This window comes from Bos taurus, chromosome 16, assembly GCF_002263795.3.
Source record: "Bos taurus isolate L1 Dominette 01449 registration number 42190680 breed Hereford chromosome 16, ARS-UCD2.0, whole genome shotgun sequence".
Classification (NCBI taxonomy): domain Eukaryota; kingdom Metazoa; phylum Chordata; class Mammalia; order Artiodactyla; family Bovidae; genus Bos; species Bos taurus.
The window spans coordinates 44,040,913-44,055,700 of NC_037343.1; the positions used below are offsets into that span (position 1 = coordinate 44,040,913).

General features: G+C 46.9%; 2 long non-coding RNA genes across 3 annotated transcripts in view; one reads left to right on the forward strand and one right to left on the reverse strand.

Moving 5' to 3' along the window:
• Window positions 1–8,558: 8,558 nt before the first annotated feature.
• On the reverse strand, window positions 8,559–9,872 carry LOC100848532 (uncharacterized). The gene is made up of 2 exons (XR_237787.5): window positions 9,786–9,872; window positions 8,559–8,884 (listed from the first exon to the last, which is right to left on the reverse strand). It is a non-coding gene; the product is annotated as an uncharacterized lncRNA (long non-coding RNA).
• A 21-nt stretch (window positions 9,873–9,893) lies between these two features.
• The window catches only part of LOC132342468 (uncharacterized), a 30,689-nt gene continuing 25,794 nt past the window's right edge, over window positions 9,894–14,788 (forward strand). For both annotated transcript variants that reach the window (XR_009490853.1, XR_009490852.1), the window contains exon 1: window positions 9,894–9,975. This is a non-coding gene — a long non-coding RNA (uncharacterized lncRNA). The remainder of the gene's footprint in view (window positions 9,976–14,788) is intronic.

Consider the following 14,788-nt stretch of genomic DNA (forward strand, 5'->3'; position numbering starts at 1 on the left):
GCCCTCAGCAGTTCTCCCAGTCGCCTCCACAAACTTTGGGGATGTCACTCCATAAACGAGTGTTCTGAGCCCTCCTGAGCTTTTGTTCCTGTTTTCATCGGTGTGGAGAGTTGGCCCAGAGGACGCTCTGGCCTGTGGGACATAGTTACCTCTGGAGGTGGCTTCCAAGGCATTCTGAGTCATTCTCACGCCACACAAGTGGAACCATCCTGGAATAAATAATTTTTAAAAAACCAAAACACAAAAAACCCCAAAAACCTACCCAGTTTCCTGGCAGTTCTGAAACTCATGAGGGGCAAGATGTTGCAATACCAGGGGGGCAGGTTGAAGAGTGAACCGTTGTACTGGGAAACCTGGACGTGATCTCATCGAGCCCAGGCTGCTGCGCGGGCTCTGTCTGCTTCTACAGGGAAGTGTCAGCAAAGCGGGGAGGAAAGCCAAGCCCCAGAAAATGCCAGAGTGAGTGGCTAATGTGGGTGAGCTGTGAGAAGGCGGCCCTGACATCCCCAGTCAGATGTGAGTGAGGACGCGGTCTGCTGACCACTCTGGTTTCTTTGCTGAAAGCCCAGCTGTGCTGGGAACTGACCTCATTCATGAAGTAAACACTGAATCAGATACCAGCAGGCCTAGCCCTGGGTAAGTGGGAACAACATGGACGTTTCCATAATTACGAAGCTGCCAGCTGGATCTGGGAAGAGCAGCTCTCAATATGTCAATCGGAGTGAGTTCATCACCTGCTCCTGCCAAAGGAATCAGAAGCCAGTTTGCCTCTTTGCGGTTGAAATTATTTATGTGAAAATGCTTTCCTTACGTTGTCGTTTTTATATCCCAAATAATGTACTGGAAAGCAGCGTAGTCTAGCAACTGGAAGATGAGATTGGGAATCCGTGGATTGGCGCCCAGTCCTGGCCGGGTCTGCAGCCCTTCCCTCCTCTGTGCCAGCGGCCGCTGTGCTTGGGATCTTGTTACTGGAAGGCGGGGGCCATAGAGCAGGGACCTGTCTCATGATCAGGCTTGGCTGTGCTCCTGGGTCCTGGTGTTCATGTGTCACACGTCGAGGTCACGCTCACTGTTGGCTTTTGCCGTCCACTCGGGATTCTGCTAGGCCTGTGCGCCCACCTGAGAGGTTATTCATGCCCTGACTTCCCATTTCCACCTGGCTCCTTCTCCCTTTTACACACAGCTCATTCAGGGGGTGAAAGAATCCATTTGCTCCTCCATAAACAGCTGAGACCACTCTTTGCAAGACATTCATAACTGGGGGGAGAAATTACTTTTAATCCTTACCACATTTTGGCTCAGAAGGTGAAGAATCTGCCTGCAATGCAGCAGACCTGGGTTCGGTCCCTGGGTCGGGAAGATCCCCTGGAGAAGGGAATGGCAACCCACTCCAGCATTCCTGCCTGGAGAGTTCCATGGATGGAGGAGCCCGGCAGGCTACATATAGTCCATGGGGTCGCAAAGAGTCAGACATGACTGAGCAACTAACACTAACTTCTAATGGCTACTACATTTTTGTCCTCATTTACTTCTCTTTCCTGAGAGAAGTAAATGGGAGAGCTGGGCTGCCTGAGTCCCAAGCCCAGCTCCTCTGCCCTTTAGGATGGGTTACCTTGGGCAAGTCACTTAAACTCTGCTCTGTGCCTCCAGCTCATCATTTCCGGGAAAAAAAAAAAAAAAAAGTGAAAACAGCACTGACTCTGCAGGGGTGCTGCTGGGATTAAAGGGTTAAGTTGTGTGAAGCACTCAGGACCGCACTTGGCACACACACAGGACAGCTAAGTAGCAGCCTTTGTTATCATTCTTACGGTTATTATTAGTATGAATGAGCAAGATCACACAGCAAGGAATGGCCATCTTTATGTAAGCTGGTGGTAAATTTACAAGGTGAAAAATCAACAACTAGTCCGCAGACAGGGCTACAAGAAGCCAGGTGGCCAGAGTTAGGACTGACTCATTATGTCACTTAAACCAGTTACTTAGTTTCTCTTTTAATTTCTTTATCTGTTACATGGGGGTGTTTACTGTTTCTTCCTTAGAATAATCTTGTCTGATTTTTTTTTTTTTAAATCTTATTTAACTATCTATTTGGACTTCCTGGTGGTTCAGCAGTAAAGAATCCGCCTACCAAGCAAGAGACGTGGGAGACTGGAGTTCGATCTCTGGATCAGGAAGATACCCTGGAGAAGGAAATGGCAACCTGCTCCAGAATTCTTGCCTGGGAAATTCCATGGAGAGCGGAGCCTGGCAGGCTACAGTCCACGGGGTTGCAAAAGAGTCACACACGACTTTGTGTATTATGTATTAAATTAGTTTTTGGCCATGCCACATGCCGTGTGGGATCTTAGTTTCCCAACCAGGGATTAAACCCACATTCCGTGCACCCTTGCATTGGAAGTGTGCAGTCTTAACCACTGGACCACCAGGGAAATCCCAGAGTGATGACTTCTGACTACAGTTTGAAAGTTTCTCATGAAATCTTTATGGACAAAATAGTGACCAACAGGCTTCAAGAGCTTGAAGGGACAGTAGATAATCATGTGTCACATCTCCCTCTAAGGTGACACCACTTGCTCAAGGCCACACAGCTAATTAGTGTTCGGGTTGGAATCTGTACCTGGCCCCTGTCCGTGTTGCAGGCTCTGCTCCCTTCCCTCTCCTCCCCGTGGCTCCTGGGTGTGGTCCAAACAGGTGGAATCCAAACAGCACCCGGGACAGTGTCCTCCCAAAGCGTTCTCCAGTGGCCTGCGCAACAGTCCTATCCTTGGCCCTAAACTCTTCAACATCTATCAACAACTCGGATGAAGCCAAAGATAACTGCTTATCAACCGTGCAAATAACACAGGGCTGTGTGGGAAGGCCAATATGTCGGAATCACAGAATCGGGATCCAAATTATCTCAACAGGAAGGAATGATTGATGGAATCCAGCAAGATAAAATGTAACTGGAATACATGTAAGCTCCCGCATCTAGCTCCAAAACTTGATTGCAAAAGTATAGGATGTGGTTGGAAAACATGTCCAGCTTCACCCGTAATCAAAGAAATGAAATGGAAGCAAGCGTGAGATAGTCACTCTTCCCTATCAGATTGGCAACAATTAAAAGAGTGAAAATTCCCCAATTTGGTGGTGAGGGAGTGAGGAAATAGGCTCTCCTATAAACTGACTCTGGGCTTACAAACAGAAACCACCCATTCTGGAGGGTGATCTGGAAACATAGAGCAGAAACTATAATATGTACGATTTATCCCAGTGGTTTCTCTTATCAGAATGAATCCAAAGGCAGTTATGTTAAGATTTATGTACAAGGAGAGTCATAAAATTACTGTTAAGAGAAGAACACTTTTTGGGGAAGCGGGTGGTGTTCAGTTTGGGGACAGAAGTTGCAACACCATTCAGGGCCCTGTGGAGCTCCTGGGCACAAGGCCTTTCTGTGTCCCCCATTTCTTTTTTCTTTTTTTAAATAATTTTGCTTATGTATTTATTTTTGGCTGGTCTAGGTCTTCTCTGCTGCATGTGGGCTTTCTCCAGTTGTGGAGCATGGATTTCTTATTGCAGTGGCTTCTCTTGTTATAGAGCATGGGCTGTAGATCACAGGCTCAGCGCACGGACTCAGTTGCTCTGTGGCATGTGGAACCTGTGTCCCCTGCATTGGCAGGTGGATTCTCAACCGTTGGACCACCAGGGAAGTCCCCCCATTTTTTTGATTATAGGAAACAGTCTTCATTCAGCCTCCATGACCTTCTCTAAATTCCAATGGGCAGATTCAAGCCTTTGTTAATTAGGGAAGGGAGGGGATGTGAGACCAGGGAGGAATAAACAGTCAAGAGCAGCCTTGGAGCAAGGGCCCATTTCCCCATCAATGTATACACACAATAATATTTTTGAGCTATTTTGAAGATACTGAAACCCTCTCCAGGTGGGAGAAGTTAATGACTAAAGATGGCATGCTACTCACAAGCATGCAGACCCCAGAGCAGCTGGATCTGAAGGTTGAATGATGTGGACTCCTACTTACCTCACCACCAACCCATCAGAAGAATGTCCATAAGTTAATCACCCTCTTTGAACAATTACTAGAAAACTTCTCAAAAAAAAAAAAAAAGAAAACTTCTCACTGTCTTCCGCAAGTTGGGACACATGGTTTTGAAGGCATGAGCCTGCTGTGTCCCCCTTTGCCTGGTGAAGCAATACAGCTATTTTTTTCTACTTCACCCAAAACTCTGTCTCTGAGATTCGATTTAGCACTGGTGTACAGAGAAACTGAGCTTTTGGTATCAGTCTTGGAGGCCTAAGAAGGGTACCATACAGCTATTAACAAATACTTGACTCTATAAAGAGGAGGCATTAGGGTCTGTGTAGCTCAAGACCAGACCAAGACTTACAAGAGGTAATATATATATGTGATACACATGCTTAGCTAAGTCGTGTTCAGCTCTTTGTGACTCCATGGACTGTAGCCCACCAAGCTCCTCTGTCCATGAGATTTTCCAGGCAAGGATACTGGAGTGGGTTGCCATTCCCTTCTCCAGGGGATCTTCCCAACCCAGGGATCGAACTCAGGTCTCCCACATTGCAGGCAGATTCTTTACCATCTGAGCCACCACGGGAGCAGCAAAGCAGATTCCAAAGTTCATTTGGCCCCCAATTAGGATAGGCTGTCCTGTAGATTCCCAATCACTGGCAGATGGCCCCTTGTCCAGACTGTCAAAGTGGATAGTTATTGCTCCTTAGCCCCTGAGATGAACTGCTCATCTTGTTTCCCTCCAACGCAAAGAAGCAATGAACTTTGCTGCATGGAGTCATCAGAGGGTAGACTCACCACTCTCCACTCACCAAGGTGGGAGGGAGATGACACCGGGTTTCACTTCCTGATACAAATTCTAGGAATGAACTGAGAACCCTCTGTCCCCACCATTACTGAGAGTCTGTGGGAGATGACCACCCTCTTTACCCCAAGTCTTTTAGGACTACATGCTGTGTATCCATTTCGCCAAAGGTAAAGCCTAAGGGAAGCTTTTTAGCTGGGCCTGAAAAAAATAAAGTTGAGTGCTCCCTCTCACCAAATCATTTCCACTGTGTTTTGGCTTCCAGAGGTAAGTGTTCATCTGCTCCATCTACACATTTTCTCTTTTGTGTTAGTTTCATCTAAAACTTTCAGTTTCAATCACAAATCACATCTGTCTAAACTCTGTTGTATCCAACACCCCCGAATGTGGAGACTGGTTTCTTTTGGATGCTTCTCCTTACTATGCTTGTCTATTTATCATTTCTGTTTGTTAAGCCTATGTCTGGTCTCTTTTTCAGCTCTCTATCAACTGTGTCGGGGGGTACTATTAAAAATACTCATGGTTGGGGTTTCCCTGGTGGCTCAGTGCCAACGCAGAAGACAGAGTTCGACTGCTGATCTGGGAAGACCCCACATGCAGCGGAGCAACTAAAGCCAAACACCACAACTTCTGAGCCCATGTGCTGCAACTGTGGAAGCCCGTATACCTAGAGCCTATGCTCTTCAACAAGAAAAGTCACCCCAGTGGGAAGCTCATGCACTGCAACTAGAGAGTAGCCCCCACCTGCCTCAACCAGAGAATAGCCCCCTCTAGCCACGAGAGAGTAGCCCATGCAGCAATGAAGACCCAGCACATTCAAAAATAAAATAAAGAAATACAATTATTTTAAAAAATACTCATAGTTGACCCTTCATTGAGCCCTTGAATGAGACACTCATCATGTAATCTATCAGATAATCCTCACTAGCCCACAACCTTGGAGCTGGGGACAGCCTCCCTCCACTCATTGTGCTTAAAGGAATCTTTTCATAAGACAACACTTATCACATCACCAATCACAGGCCTAGGTGGCTTCCAGGGCCCTGCTGCCCCCAAACCCCACTGTATCTCCTACCAAGACCCCTCACTCCAAGCTCAAGCCACATGGACCTATCGTTTCTTCCAAGTTGTCATACACTTTCCAGCCATGAAATTTCTGTGCATATTCTTCCCTATCCCTGGGGTTCCCCTTGTCCCATCTCTCCTTTCTATGCATCCTTTGGGCCTTGATTGATGTTATTTCCAGCCCTCAGTACCTCAGAATATGACTGCTTTTGGAGACAGAACCTCTAATAAGTTAAGTATGTTAAAATGAGAAAATTAGAGTGGGCCCTAATCCAATCTGGCTGCTGTCTTCATGAGAAGAGATTAGGACATCTGGAGAGAAGCCGTGGTTGCAAGTGCACAGAAGAAAGGCCTTGTGGGACTTCCCTGGTGGTCTAGTGGTTAAGACTCCACACTTCCACCACAAGGAGTGTGGGTTCAATCCCTCTTCTGGGAACTAAGATCCCACATGCTATGCAGTATGGACAACTTAAAAAAATTTTTTTAAAGCCATGTGAGGATGCAGGGAGAAGGTGCCAGTCTGTAAGCCAAAGAGATAGGCCTCAGGAGGAACCAAACGTGTCTGCACCTTGATCTTGGACTTCCAGCCTCCAGGACTGTGCAAAAATAAATATCTGTTGTTGAAGCCACCTGGCCTGCGGTATTGGGTTGCAGCAGCCCAAGCTGACTAATACTATTAAGAAGTCACTCCCTCAGAGACCTTTCCCCCCTCCCTTCAGCACTACATTGCTTCTCCTCTGTCATGCACATCACAGTTTGTAATCAGTCACTTATTTGGAAGACTACCTGGATGTCATCTGTATCCCATCCTCAGGATCCAGACACCTGGACAGGAGGAAATGTGTGTTTAGGTTCTCCATAGTCTCCAGCAACTAGCAAGCACGGTGCTTGCTGGTCACGTGGGGGTGAGGTGCTCCCCGTTGCTGAATGAAAGTCTGAAGTATTATTTCACTGACATTAAGAATGAGGACGTGGAGGTTCGGTTAAGCTTCCTAAAGCAGCTAAGCAGCAAAGGAGGACTGGAACTCCTGCAAGCCCCTAAAGCTCTGATTGGTAACCCTACTGAACCCTCTGAGCTTGAAATGCATATTCACTGCTTCCTGAGCACCCATCACTTGCTGACTTCTTTCTAGGCACTTGGAATGCAGCCGTGATGGAATGGACAAAATCGCTGCCTTCACATGAAGAGGGATGTCAAATAAAATGAAGAAGTTATATGGTATTTTAGTAGGCAATAAATGCCATGAAGCCCAGTGGAAGTGTGGGATTATGTAACTGCAAATCAGAGTTTAGAGAATGCCTTTCTTTTCTCTGTCTCTCCCTCTCTCTCTCTTTCCCATGCCTTGAGAAAGGTATGTGGGATCTCAGTTCCCAAACTAGGGATCAAACCCACTCCCCCCCGCACTGGAGGCACAAAGTCTTAACCACTGGGCTGCCAGGGAAGTCTGAGAATGCCTATCTGAATAAGGACTGTTTGAGTCATGCCTTGATGGAGGTGAGAGAGGGAGACTTGGGGCTACTTGAGGACGAGCTCCAACCAGAGGTAAAAGCAAGTTCAGTGTCCTGGAGGCAGATGGAAGCCTGGCAAAATGACCTATATGGCTGAAGTAAAGGAAGTAAGTAAATTGATATTAGGAGAGGGGCTCAGAAAGCTTCCAGGAGTCAGGTGATGGAAGACATTTGTGCGTGTGTGTTCAGCTGCTCAGTTGTGTCTGACTCTGTGTGACCCCATGGACTGTAGCCCACTATGTTCTTCTGTCTATGGGATTATTCAGGCAAAAATACTGGAGTGGGTTGTCTTTTCCTCCTCCAGGGGATCTCCCTGATCCAGGGAACAAACTGTGTCTCCTGGGTTGGCAGGAGGATTCTTTACCACTGAACCACCAGGGAAGCCCTGGAGGACATTTGTAGCCATGGTCAAACTTTGGCTTCTACTTGAGTGAGAGAGAAGTCTTTGGAAGGTTTTGCACAAAAGGAGCCATGTGGTATGACTTTGAACAGAATTACTCAGGCTGTTTTCATGTGAAACACAGACTGAGAAAGAGATGGGTAAAGGTAGAGTCTGGGAGAACTGTTTGGAAACCATTACGATAACCCATTTACAATAATCTATGAGATATGAGGGGCTAGGTCTAAGACGGTGTAAGTGGAGGTAGGATTCTAGGTATATTTTTAAGAAAAAGCCAATAGGATTTGTTGACAGATTGGATGTAGGATGAAGAATTGGAGTAGGATGTAGGATGAAGAAGGTTTGGAGTCTGAGAGCTCGAAGGTCGGGTGTTCCATTCTCTGAGAGAAGGAAGAGCATGGGGAAGCACCTTTTGGTGGAGAGGCTCAGGAGTCCTGTTCCAACAGGATGAGTTTGAGTAGCTGAGTGGAACTCAAGTTTTGATTCCAAATAGATAGTTGTATATTTAAGTACTGGGGTTCAGGGGAGAGGCTCTTATCAGCATATAGATGGTCTCCAAGGTCCTGAAACTACATGAGATCACCAAGGTATAGTAAGTGGAAAGAAAGAAATTCAAGGAACCAGTACTCTGGGCACTGCAACATTGACAGTTCAGTGGAATGAGGAAGAACTAACAACTGAGACTGAGAAGTAGTGTAACTGAAAGTGGGGTTTGGTTGCTCAGTGCTCAAAAGCCATTAAAGAGGCCAGGTTGGTTGAAAGGGGCATTTCCTTTATTTTGGATGCCAGCAACCAAAGGGAGGGTGGACGTCTGTCCAAAGGCCAACTCCCTGCCACTGATAGTGGGCAAGAGCTTTTAGAGGCTGAGGGAGGGGGCTACATACAGAAACAGAACTATCAGCTGACAGTCACCTTGAAACTGGTCATCGGTGGTCTGACCAGTGTCATCTCGACAGTTTTAAGTACAGTTAATATTCAGTTCCAGGGTCAGTTTGTTTCCATTTCTTGCATCCAGTTCTCGGAATTCTGGTGGTTTATGTCATGGGTACAGTCTGGTCATGATGTAGTTAACTTCTTCCACCTGGGGTTTCAGAAGACAGCTGACAAGATATGGCTCAGAATATTATCTATAGCCCTTGAGAAGGAACTAAGAAGGAACTATGCTTAATGGTACATTATTATTATTTACTCTCCTTTGATTGTTTTTCTTTGTTTCTGTGTTTTCTCACTTCTCTGATCAAATTTATTCTTTGGCTAAAGCCCCCCCCCCCCCCAGACAAAAGGCGGGCAGAGGACGTGGGGTACAAGGACCAAAGGGTCCTGTTCAGTTTCAGTAGGAAGAAGAAAACCGAGACTGAGCAGGCCTGCAAGTCAAGTGAAGAAAGTGTTTCTTGGAGGTGAGGTGATAAACTGTTTCAAATGATGCCGACAGAGCAGGTGAGAAAACAACAGGAAGAAACTGTGCAGTTAAAGGATTCAACAAAGAGTGGGGAGAGGGGGCCACTGGGACTACAAACACTCTTTCAAGGAGCTTTGATATTTGGAGAAAGGTAGAGAGTGGCGGTGTGAGTCCGAGGGAGAAAGGAATCAAAGAGTTTCTTAGGAAAAAATATTTTCATGCTTATGGGAAATTGAGGCCCAAAAAGGTTAGGTTACCCCCCAGGACTAAGTCGTCTGGTCCAGATTCTTCTTCCCATCCCTACGCTGCATAAGTGATAAATTTAAGCCTTACTGGGGTCTCTCTGCCCGGCCCACAATAGGATCTAGGGCAGTTTGAATTTTTACTTTACTTGGACCAGAGGTACAACCGAAATTTACTACCTTAAGTCAAGAAACCCTTCAAATTAAATTTTGGGCTCTGACTCTAATTTTGGGGGGTTCCTGGAAGTCGCCGGCGAACTTCAAGAAGGCGTCTAAGTTGCCAGGGGAACCCATGCACACAGAGACCTACAGCGCCGCCCGCAAGCTTTCGGAAAGCTTACCAACATCAGCTGACCCGCTCTCCTCCAATCTCGTATCGGGGACGGGGCTCAACGCCCCGTCTCCACAGCAACGCCTTTGTCTCAGCCCAGGGCTTGGGTACCGTGGGAGGCGCGTTCGGATGACGTCATGTACCCCCGGCGCTTGCATGACATCAGCTCCAGCGCAGAAGAGGGCTCAGCCTGCCCGCAGGTATGAAAACGAGCAAGACCTCGGACACTGCGCATGTGTTATTTCAGGTTGGCGCCTGTGTAGTTCTTAAACACCAAGTTGTGAGCGAGCACTCTTAAAGTCTGCGTGCCTGTGCTGCTATGCCTTTAATTTTAGCCAGAGAAACCATCAGAGATTTGCTTCAGTTCCATCTGGCTTTCTAAGGGGCTAAGGGTGTTGGAGAAGACTCTTGAGAGTCCCTTGGACTGCAAGGAGATCCAACCAGTCCATTCTAAAGGAGATCAGTCCTGGGTGTTCATTGGAAGGACTGATGCTAAAGCTGAAACTCCAATACTTTGGCCACCTCATGCGAAGAGTTGCCTCACTGGAAAAGACTCTGATGCTGGGAGGGATTGGGGGCAGGAGGAGAAGGGGACAACAGAGGATGAGATGGCTGGATGGCATCACCGACTCGATGGACAAGAGTTTGGGTGATCTCTGGGAGTTGGTGATGGACAGGGAGGCCTGGCGTGCTGCAGTTAATGGGGTCACAAAGAGTCGGACATGACTGAGCGACTGAAATGAACTGAACTGAACTGAAGGGCAGATACCTGAGAATCAGACAGTTTGTCTCTCCTGTCTCTTACCGCTCCTGGTGCTGCTGCTGCTGCTGCTAAGTCGCTTCAGTCGTGTCCGACTCTGTGCGACCCCATAGACGGCAGCCCACCAGGCTCCCCTGTCCCTGGGATTCTCCAGGCAAGAACACTGGTGTGAGTGTGTGTGTGTGTGTGTTAGTCGCTCAGTTGTGTCCGACTCTTTGCGACCCTATGTACTGTAGCCCACCAGGCTCCCCCATCCCTGGGATTCTCCAGGCAAGAACACTGGATCGGGTTGCCATTTCCTTCTGCAATGCATGAAAGTGAAAAGTGAAAGTGAAGTTGCTCAGTCGTGTCCCTGGTGCCGTTGCATCCTTAATGACACCTTGAATGCTTTTCGCTCAGTCGTGTCTGACTCTTTGCGACCCCATGGACTGTAGCCTACTAGGCTCCTCCATCTATGGGATTCTCCAGGCAAGAGTACTGGAGTGGGTTGCCATTTCCTTATCCAGGGGATCTTCCCGACCCAGGGATCGAACCCAGGTCTCCTGCATTCCAGGCAGACACTTTAACCTCTGAGCCACCAGGGAAGCCCTCAAAATGCTTTAGATAAATAATAAAGCAAATGTGAGCTTTTACATTTTTAACGAACTGACCTCCCCTTTTTCATTTGTTTTTAGTCTCTTGTTCACATGTTTTAAAATTACCATTAGATTTTGTGTGCCTCAGCAGGCACCGTGATTTTTGTACAGGTAGGTACTCAATAACAGAATCTGCCATGATGTGCTAAATCGCTTCAGTCATGTCCCGACTCTTTGAGACCCTTTGGACTGCAGCCTGCCAGCCTCCTCTGTCCATGGGTTCTCCAGGCAAAAACACTGGAATGGGCTTCCATGCCCACTGAATCTACTTTTTTACTAAACTAGGATAGTTGAAGTCCTGAATGGGAAAAAAATATATTATACTCCTGTTAGTAAACTACAAAATAAATATACACCTGAATGAGTTCCATTAATACACTCAACTGAATTACCTTTTGTAGCTGCGTAATATGAAAACTTTTACTTCATTTTATACTTACAGATTCCAAGCTCTCTTTTTTCATATTCAGTGAATCTAGCTGTTGCTGAAGTGTATCTAATTCCTGTAATAATTTCTACTAGTCTTGAAAATTCTAGTTGAATTCCCAGCTTGTGTTTCCAGCAAGTTTGCTCTAGCAGACCATCTCCTTTCTAAGCCAGTGCTTTGTAAGGTCAGCAAGCAGACTTTTTAACACTTTAACAAGTTTAACACTTGTTGTTCAGTCACTCAGTTATGTCTGACTCTTTTCGACCCCTCGGACTGCAGCAGGCCAGGCTTCCCTGTCCTTCACCATCTCCCAGAGTTTGCTCAAACTCATGTCCATTGAATCAGCGATGCCATCCAACCACCTCATCCTCTGTCACCCCCTTCTCCTCCTGCCCTCAATCTTTCCCAGCATCAGGGTCTTTTCCAATGAGTCCGCTCTTCACATCACATGGCCAGAGTATTGGAGCTTCAGCTTCAGCATCAGTCTTTCCAGTGAATATTCAGGGTGGATTTCCTTTAGGATTGACTTATTTGATCTCCTTGCTGTTCAAGGGACTCTCAAGAGTCTTCTCCAGCATCACAATTTGAAAGCATCAATTCTTTGGTGCTCAGCCTTCTTTGGAAATAGGTAAATTAAGGGTAACCCAACTGTGACTGAGAGCCTGAAAAGTTCTCTTGAGTTAAGTATTTGAACTTTTAAGGATTTGTGACTTCTGTTGACAGCTTGTGGTTCCTTCTACCTTCTTTCAGATTTTTAGCCAGGATCTAAGCAGTTGTCCTGGCTAGGTAAATGACCTCCAGGTAAATGAAATGTCACTGTTCAGGAACTTTGGAAGCACCCAGGGGTGCTGAGCCCCAGAGGATACAATGATGATGACAGCCCTTGCCATCAGTGATAGCTCATTTCATTGATTCATTCCAGAAACATCACTTTGAGCACCAGTTGTGTGCTGGGCATGATTACTGTTCACTGAAGAATAAAGTGAGATCTAGGAGATATGGTGCAGCCAGGAGTCAGACTTGATTGAAACTTGGCCCTGCTCCTGACTTTCTGAATGATCCAGGGGTGAGTTATGAGCCTCCTCTGCATCTCAATTTTATGATTTGTGAAAATGAGCATAATCCTACCTCCTAAAGACAACAGGCCTACGAGGCAGACCTCATGCTATGTGTTGGCTGAGGGGGCTTTTCTTTGCACTTCTTTATGTTTCTTCCTTTCTCAGTGCCTGTCTTTTCAGGCCTTACACATAGGACAACACCACTAGTGGGAAAACAGCCCTCTGACCAGCACACAGCCTCAGAGGTCATCCACAGATTCTGCTCAAGTTATTTCAGAGACAGCTGTCATCCAGGCGCAGCTTTTTGTGGGTCTGTATGCTGAGGCCATGACTGAGCAACTAACACACACAGTCATGCTGAGGCCAAGTTAGGTTTAAGCAGAACTCTCCCACTTCATCTGCAAACAAGTTCCTCTTAAACCACTCAAATCCAAAAGGAAAAAAAACAAATCGTTTTCTTGAAGTGTGTGGAGGCTTCACATTAGGTGTTGGAGGGTGGCCTGTGAGGTTAGGTCAGATCCTGGGTCACCGTCGGGGAGGGATGAGGCACCATAAGGGCTGGGGAGCGAGTGTCTGGCTCCCTTGTCACCACAAGACCTGTGGTTTCCAACCCTGTCTGCATCCCCGTCCCGCTAAACAACAGAGGGAGAGAAAACAGACATGCACACAGGCGGACACACACACACACACACACACACACACACAGCCTTCAGAGGAAGTAAAGCACCAGATGTTCTGGGTTTCCTGTTCGATGCTTCCACAGCTGGTCGAGTCTGTGGTTGTGGTTTGTCTGTCTCGGGCTCATGTGAGAGACAAAAGCTGGGCTGACGGGAAACCTCCCCTCTTGGCCCACCCCCTTCCTCAGCTCTAACTGATCAGTCACACGGAAACCTGGCAGGTCAGACATTTCCTGAAACACCCAGAGCCTGGATTCTCCCAGGAGGAGGCTGAGTCCCCCTAGCCCTGCAGATCAACCCTGGGGCTGATGGTCGGCTAGATCCTGGGGACAATAGAAATCTCTCCAAATATACTATTGATATAGATCTGCATTGCTGCAGAATAGAATGAAGCTGCAGAATAGAATAGAATGACACTGAGTTGCCACATTTCCTAAGCCAGTCTCTGGCATAGAATAACCATTCAGAAACACTCAGCACATGGAGGAATGAACGAGGGACAGGGAACTTTATCTTGGGGTTCAGTTCAGTTCAGTTGCTCAGTCATGTCTGACTCTTTGCCACCCCATGGACTGCAGCACACCAGGCTTCCCTGTCCATCACCAACTTCCAGAGTTTGCTCAAACCCATGTCCATCGAGTCGGTGATGCCATCCAACCATCTCATCCTCTATCATCCCCTTCTCCTCCTGCCTTCAATCTTTCCCAGCATCAGGGTCTTTTCCAATGAGTCAGTTCTTCACATCAGGTAGCCAAAATATTGAGGGTTGAATACTTTGGGGTTGAATTTAAAAGTCCTGGCTCACCATCATGTGTCATAAGTGGCTCTAGATTCAAATTGACAACAGATTGAAGCAGCACTGTGCTACTGACTTACCACAAGTTATTAAACTTCTCTAGGCCCATTTTCCTCATCTGTAAAATGGAGACAGTAGTATCTATTGCCAATAATATGCCAAGAACCTGCCTGCCAGTGCAGGAGATGTAAGAGAGCCAGGTTTGATTCCTGGGTCGGGAAGATCCCCTGGAGGAGGCATGGCAACCCACTCCAGAATTTTTGCCTGGATAATTCCATGGACAAAAAATTCCACGGAGGAGCCTGGCAGGCTACAGTCCATGGGGTCATGAAGAGCTGGACACAACTGAGCCACTGACACTTTCACTTTCACTAAGGATCATCACCACATCGTAAGATAATGGCGATGCTTAAATGAGCTAATGTGTGTAAATCACTTAGAATGGCTGCTGGCAGTTGGTAAGGGATGGATAAATAGTAACTGTCATCAGTGTTCAATTGCATTTGATTCTGACAGCAACCTAACTGCAGGTAGGCTCTGTGAGTAGTGCCATTTCGCAGATTAGAAAACTGAAGTTCAGAGAGATGAAGTCACTTTTGCAAGTTCACCGAGGTAGTGAATAGTAAAACTGAGACTCCTCTCCAGTTCTGTCTGACTCTT